Source organism: Euprymna scolopes, chromosome 7, assembly GCF_053919585.1.
Source record: "Euprymna scolopes isolate OS-2025 chromosome 7, ASM5391958v1, whole genome shotgun sequence".
Lineage (NCBI taxonomy): Eukaryota > Metazoa > Mollusca > Cephalopoda > Sepiida > Sepiolidae > Euprymna > Euprymna scolopes.
In genome coordinates, this window is record NC_136488.1 from 58,000,774 (window position 1) to 58,009,591 (window position 8,818).

The following is an 8,818-nucleotide window of genomic DNA, read 5'->3' on the forward strand; positions in this document are numbered from 1 at the left end:
GGTAAGCTCTTTTTCCCCTCATTTTAGTTATTGCTACTTCTGCTACACCTCCTTGACCCTTCTCGGCTCTTTTGTATGAATTACTTTTCTATTGGGGGAACGGTAGTGAAACAATGGAGGGATGCATGATGGGGGTGTAGAGCATGTAGATCTGCAGCTTCGGTGTTCTTCATTCCCTGGAACGCTTCTTCGTTATATTGTCTTGTGTTATTCTCCGCATTCAAGGGTGTTCCTTAATATTTCAGCCGTTTTCCTTATCGTTAGGCGTTTTATTTTTGCAGCTATTTCTCGGATTCCAATTTCTGACATTCTTTTTTCCAAGTTTTTCGGAATTGTTCCTAGTGCTCTTACTATTATCGGTACTATTTTGACTTTCTTCATCATTCAAATCCCTTTTAACTCTCTGGCTAGTTCTGTGTATTTGCTTCGTTTCTCCTTTTCTTTCATACTCACTCTGTGGTCTACGATTTGACAGGATTTCTCATTATTATTATTATTATTATTATTATTAGCCAATCAAACGTAATTTAAGGAATATAATATCGTCATTCCTTGACAAGTACGTACATCATAATAAATTTTCTGTTTTTTTTATTAAAGGACACTTCTAGATATGCACTGACTTCTATGTTAAGATTGAAAGTATAAACATTCTAATTACATAATATGTTTTTAAACAACCTTCGTTAAACAAAATTAGTATGTTGTTTTATTAAACCTTTTATTGTATGAGTTAATGTGTTTGTTTTATTAAAAGAAAAAGGTTGAAAAATCATTTTTATTTAGTATTGAACTTTAAAAGCTTGTTGCTGAAAGAAACTCGAACGCCAAAAGATAAGGGTGTTATTATTTCTGGACACAACTTGAAAAACTCACTTGCAACGTACAGCCATGAGTTTACATACTTGGATTATGCTGCCCAACTCTAGATAAGTACTTAAAATACTTAAAATTATCACACACATGAATAAGATTGTTTTGTATTTCATTCAATTGGTTGATTTCAAATGCTTTTTATAAAAACAAAACAAATAAATAAACCACATTTAATTAATGCAATTCTACTCTTGAGTTAATTAAGTGTACACTTCAGAAACCCTGTGGATAGATGTTTGTTTATAACTGACCTCGACATAAGAAGTTGAAATAAATATTACAATTTAATCTCATCAAAACTTTGAAAAATGAAAATATGAATTTAATTATTTACTGGCAACGCTACCCGGTGTCACCTGGGATACTAATTTCCATGAATTATGTAAATTACTGATAAAATAAAAGGAAAACTAAAATAACTCAGTTTAATGTTAAAATCTCAAATGTTAAAGTTCGTTTTAAAATGAGAATACAAATTATTATGACCTGGATGAGGTTTGAAATGTGGCAGGAAAACGAAATGATCCATGGTGTAAGTAGAAATTGTGACTCTATTAAATACATAAATCATACTTTTATTGTCTTTATTAATTTTTATGTTATTGCGGTCTATTATCCTCATCTTTTTCTTAGTTTTTTCACGATATTTCGGCTAACTATTCCTCTGGCCTTCCTCAGGCGGTAACCGCGACGGATAGGAACTCTGAATCTCCTGACTGCATCCACCGCAATTACTGTCTTACTTAGTTGTTGTTGTCTCACCACGTTTTGGCCATGTAAGCCTCTGACCTACTTTAGTTAGGATTGAACCCGTTATCTTCAGACAATTCTCACCTTAAACCGTAGAGATTCAACGTCTCTATCAACTGCGCCACGTATCTCGAAAGACGATCCGGGTTGAATTTTGTTGGTCCTATAAATGCATTTTTATTTATTATCTGATCTTCCAAGGTCGGGTCCGTCCCGAAACAATATATACCATTCGGTACGGACCCGATCATGGAAGATCAGATAATAAATAACCATGAATTCATAAGACCCCCAAAAATTCAACCTTGATCGCCCTTCGGGGCCCGTGGTGCAGTTGATAGAGACGTTTTATCCCTACGGTTCTAGGTGAAAATTTTCTGAAGGTAGCGGTTTAAATCCTACCCAAAGTCGGTCAGGGGCTTATTTTGCCCGAACCTGATGAGACGGCAACTACTACGGAAGGCAGTAATTGCAGAGGATGCAGTCAGGAGAATCAGAACTCCTATCTCGTCGCGTTTACCACCTGACGAAGACCAGAGGAATAGTTGGTTGAAACGTCGAGAAACAATTATGAAAAAGATGAGGATAATAGTCAACAATAAATACACATTTATAAATAATACTCATCTCAATAATGAATTCCAATTAAATCCTATTTTATTGTATTTCTTTTACTCTCTCTCTCTCTCTCTCGTTCTTTCACTTGTCGAATGCCAGTCAGCCAAAATAATGAAAGAAAGTAGAAAGTACAATTTACAATTTTCCCTTTCTCTTTTACATTAATAAAGATTTTTAAAAATGCTATTTAATTTGATGCTTTGGTTAGAAGCACTAGGATTTTGATTATGAGGGCCAGAATTCCCGCACCTGCGTAGAATTATCAAGAATAAAAATAAAATATTCATTTACAAAAAGCTATTAATCACAAAATATGTGGGGGATTCCTTTTAACTCTATCGTTAAATATGGAGTGACTGGAGGTAGAAAGTACAAGTAATATTAAGAATATGATTAAGAATTACTTAGATTTAACTTGGTTATGAGTGATAGAATGAGAACAATCTACCTATTTGAATATTAAAGGTTCAGTTTGAAATTGCATAAAAATTCCTGTCTTAGACAAAACACATCTGAAGATTAAAGGTTACATTGACCCAGATTTATGAGAACAGTGGTATGAATAATCCAAATAACCCAAAAGTTATATATATATATATATATACATATATGTATATATATATATATATATGTATATATATATATATATATATATATATATATATATAGGGGGGATAAACACGATGAAATATGCTGGCATAATAGTTCTCTGCTTTTTAGTAGAGTTCTGCTTTTTTCATAAGAAAATACTATATCGTGAGAACTGCACCTCATGTTTCCCATTAAATTTGATTTTTATTGCCCTTTCTACCTCCGTCTCACTTTAGTTTTACTCTATTCCTTTCCTTCACTTAGAGATGGGAAGTTGGGTTAAACCGCCGTCTGATTATATTTTGATTTTGCACTTAAAGCTTTAGCTTAAGCTCAAAATCAGTTGAGGAGGTTGCATTATTTAAAAAAAAAGGTGGAACATACTGTTATCTTATGTACGGTTAGACAGAGTATTCCCTGCATTTCTTTAATGCAGGCTAACAAACTAAGACTTATCAGTTCGTATCCAAGTTAGAAAACTCTCTTAACTAGTCGTTTAACCCCTCCTTATTTTAAAAAAAAAAATGTTTTTTGTTTTTGCTATTGGGGATTCTCCAAGATTCCTCCTTGCAGTTTTTGTTTTGTCTCTACCACAGCCTGAAACATATCTACGAACACACAACGAATCACATTTAGTTCTTCCTTTTTATACAATAATAATCCCCCAAATTATTTCTAGTTTAAAAATCCCCCCCAAATATTGAGCAGCTTAATTATATCTAGATCGATTTGGGAGGATCTTACTAACAACAACTCTTACCATACTATTTTCTTTATAAAAACGTGTTTTATTATTGATATAGTGTGTCTTAAACAAGTTTCGTTGAATGGCGGAAATTCACCAAATAACTCATCAGAGACAGATTATATAACTGAAAGAAAAACAATTAAACATGTTTTTACTTGGATTAAAAAGATAAATGTTGGTAAAAGAAAATTGAAATCTTTTTAAGTCATCAGAATAAAAAGATCCAATAAGAGAATACGTTAACACCTCTTGAAGAAAAATCTGTTGAAATTCAAAGTCCACTAGTAGACGTCTATTTTATAGCGCCATAGCGCAATGTATATTATATAAAAGAAAAGATGAATAAAAGTTACATAAAACTATATTATATTATCAGAACAATAAGAAAAAGAATACGAATAAGAGAAAAAAATGATTATATAAATATATATATGAACTATAATATTTTTAATATAAATGTTATCAATTATTTTTAATAAGCACACACACATATATACATATATGTATACACACACACACATAATCCTTGTAAAGAGTAATTCGTCTTACGCTGTGAAATATGAAACTGTTATTACCTTATCATTATTTCTCGCACTGTTAGGTGTTATCGCAGTAAGATGCAGTACAAACGCTTGGCGGAATAATTAAAATTCATAAAACTTCTGATGCCTTCCATCTCCAAATAATATATATATAGTCAATGACTCTATATTGGGCGAACCAATTATGAAAAGAAAGCTTTTTAAGACACTAGCCACAGCAATTAGATAATAGAAAACATTAAGCCAATAAAGCCTACGTAAATTTCATTTGTAAATATACATAAGCATTTATTAATCTTACGTAATATTTTTAGTGTATTGTTATATATATATATATATATATATATATATATATATATATATATATATATATATATATATATACACGTTTGTAAATATAAAGATCAAAACGCCATGGATAATGAATAGTAGATTTGGTCATAGAGTGAATGTAATATTGTAGTGACTGGAATTAGTTCAGAGAATGAACAAAAACATGACAAACAACTCAACCCCCACCTAATTTTGTCAACATCTTGTTATTTAATATAGAAAAAAAATTATAGAGCAATTGTTTCTTTTTTAAAATTTAGTCACATTTCTTTTTAAATAAATAAAAAAAAAACTATTATATCTCTTTAGTCTGTCTTCGGTTAGTGAAGGAGAAAGTCATGGTGAAAAGCAATTTTATTCTATTCTTAAATGCTCCTATTTTGCAGAAGCAAGATTTTCCATACAATCAAAGCTTACCTTGTGTCTAACTCCTGTTAAGAAATCCAGAAGTTTTGCTTTCTTTTCTTTTCCCCTGGAAACTTTATTTTATATCTTTTTTTTTGTTGCTACATTTCATTGCTTATCATGGGATCATCAGTTATCACCCTCAACAAGCACAATATCCTTTCCACCCATCGTGCTGTGCATGCATATATATATATATATATAGTACTGTTTCGCTGTTTAATAGTTCTGTTTCGCTGTTAGACAGATCACCAGTGTGGCTAGACAGGATCGAAACCCAACCGTCCAAATGACAGTCAAGTCTTCTCTTCGCTATATGAGAATTTAATTAACGATGTTTTGATATCGTCCAAATGCCTCCGCTCGATTTGCTTACACTTGCTTACACAAAGAGCGTCGCTTAATATGCTAATGGCAGTTAGTATATCACTTCTCAATATGCTGAAACCAAGATAGAGAGCCTTATAATCATCCACATACAGTACTGTTTCACAGCTCATATATATATATATATATATATATATATATATATGGATCTAAAAAAAAACGTTAATATCCTTTTTCTACAAACCCTCCTGCTACAGGACTTCTGATAAATGTATTATGTTCACTTTGACTTTCCATGTCTCACTGACTTTAGCAAATAGGGTGCTTACCTTTATAACTATTTGCTAATATTTTCTCTCCTCTGATGAGGTGGTAGACATCGAAACCCTATAGGTTAAGGAGATTAATTTTCTAAAGCATTCTTTGTCTTGCTTAGAATAATAAACATTCTTTGATATGAAACTCAACCACTTCATTTCATTTCATATCTTGCATATCGAGCAATTCTTGTTTAGATGGGATAACTTATAGAATATAACAGCCAGTAATATTTTGTAACCCTACAATCTCACGTTTCCATAACAACTGAATGTTAAATAAAAACTATTCTGAAGTATATATATATATATATATATATATATATATATATATACATATATATATATATATATATATATATATATATATATATATATATCCTCAATACTTACTTTAGAAATAATGACTCTGTAATTATATATATGAAATGTGGGCAAATAAAAATATAATATTAAAATTTTTTTACGACCGAGCAAAGCTTGTCCCTCCTCAGGTATCTGATATTTCTCTTACATCTTACCTTCATGGAGGGGAGACTAAAACTTGTTGTTGTATGAAATAACAGCTAAGAGAGACTTGATTCCAAATATTGCTCAATATCTCTATTTTTGGGGGCTCGATTATTAAAATCTTTAGTATCAAATAATACGTATACACTGTGAAATTAACTTTATGTATGAAAACTTTAAAAGGGGAGATATAAGATTTGAGAAAATTTTGGAACGAAGTCTGTCCTTGCTGGTTTTTCAGAACCTTTGAAAACACACCACTAAGTTTTAAACTCACCTCCATCAATGGCAGAGGTTTGGCGAAATATCAGATATTAGCGGAGAGACGCGCCCGGCATTGCCCGCTCATTAAATACGCTTAAATTTGATATTTTAATTTGTCCAGATTTCGTATATATTATTACAGAGTCTTGATTTCAAATCCGGGTGCCATCAACTAGAATCGAAACCAAAAGCAAAACTGTAGCATTCAAAGCTGATGTCTGTATCAACGTATCACGCAAGGAACGGATAAAAAAAAAACTACGATTACGTACAAACAGGCATAATATTTTTTTGTTTAATTTTTTTTTAACTGGCTTAAGACCCATAAATAAAAGTTCTATAAAAAATCCAATCATGTGATTCTTCTAGGGCCGCTCTGCGATTTTTGGTTTCGGGAGGGATACATCTATAAAATATGCAGACATGTAGAGAGAGAGAGAGACAGACAGACAGACAGACATAGTTTGTTTTCTATATCTTACATATTAACGGCTATCTGTGCGTCTGCCTGTCTGTCTTTCTGTCGCCATATTTTAAAACTCTGTTTACTCCGAAAGTAAATGTCGCAGAGACGATGGGAGCCTTAAATGATCGATTTTTTTACGGGCATTTATTTCATGGGTCTTTAGCCGGTTAAATTTGTTTCTAAGGGGTTAAAAATGGGTCAGAGCAGAAAAACATCGTTAATTTTTTTTGTATATTCATCTTTATTTATTTTTTAGTTTTCTTTATTGTTAATCAGTTTGTGTGGGTGTCTCGTTAGTACAGTGGTAATATTACCAGCTTCGAATGGAAATCACGACTCTATTATAATATTATCAATATATACGAGATCTGGACAAATAAAGTCAGATTTAAGCGTATTTTATACCTGGGCAGAACCGGGCATCCCCTCCCACTAATTGGATTATATATAAAACCGCCGTGGAGAGCAAACGTTGATTAATTCGTATTTAAACTAATCTTAGGCGGCAAATTTAAAACCATTTAATAAGTGCTCTTTGTCTTGGTGTATATATTCTTGTTTTAAAAGCTTATTTGTCATTGATGTATCTCTAAATAATGGTTTTGTTTGCATTTTATTGTTTTTTATACATCTATATTTCATTGTGGAAAGATTTGACATAAGGATCGGATAGTGAGATTTATCAATCACTCTCCTATTGGAAGATAATTCTTAATTACAAAAATCACAAGAACTGCTTCATCAGACGTTCCCGGCAAACGTGGTTTAGTTTGTTGGTTGTTTATTTTTTACGGCATATCAATCCTTTTCGGGTTATTTAATACCGAATCCAGTGATTTTGAAGGAAAAGATTTTAATAGAATATATGCGTTTTGATTTTGTTTTCAAGTCAGTTTCTATTCAGCCCATAGTTTGAACTCTAACAGGTACTACCACTCAGGGTCAGAGTGGACCTGGGAGCAATGGCAATTAAGGGGTCGTTCCACACTCCCCAAAGCCCGCAAACAGGGGCCTCACCATCGGATATAGTTTAACGTCATATCCAGAACCGTAAACGTGGGTTAGGAACAACGCACTAATCTCACCTTTCAAACAAAGAAGTCTAAACCTGGAATGATGGCACTACTAGAACTGCAAAAGAGTAGCAACATATCGTAGTCAACAAAAAATAGATAATTTCAGAAATTCTGCTAAATTAATAAATAATAACCATTTCAATAATGAATTCCAATTAAATATTTTTTTTTTTCTGCTGAGGTAAAAAAAAAAAGAAAAAGTTAGTATACGTATTATAAAACAATCCATATATCTGAGCTGGGCTGTTTTTACTATATGAAGTATCTATTTTGATCCGGAAATACTAGCAGGAATAAAAGATCGAAGAAACCAAAATCTAAAAGCCCGGCAATAAACACCGCTATGATAGATAAATCATTCTGTAGTATTTTGCAAGTTTATAGTGTAAAACGAAGGCTGTAAAGCGCTTTGATCGGACACAACAAAGGCACACACAACAAAAAAGTTTGGTTTTTTTTTCATTAAAACAAGCAGGATGAGGATACTATCACGGACCAGTGATGTTTTTGCATGAAAAGATTCAGATTTTCTGTTCATTCATTTCTGATTCACCGTTCAATGAATTCAATGTGACGCGGTTCCATTAAAGCAGGAACTTGAAATTGCCAATGACTGATTCATTTGAAATGGACCATAGGAAGAAATCGATTTTTGACAGAATGAGCAAGAGAATTTAAGACCGAATGTGAACTAGGGGTTACTAAGATTGGGTGGAAGAACAGCTACCTTTTAATCGATATGCGTGAGTGTCATATTGTTGATCTAAAAGTAACCCAGAGATGGGTGAAGATTGAGAGACAACTATGATGCTGTGGTGATCCAATGTGTTTTATGTGTGATTAATACCAAGTATAAAAACGTCCAACTCGTTAAATGATGAGGCATTAAAAATACATAAAACTTCTGCATTATATATATATATATATATATATATATATATATCCATGTATTTAGCCACCCATGTACAATAGCGTTGTGAGTGAGGCTAGACTAG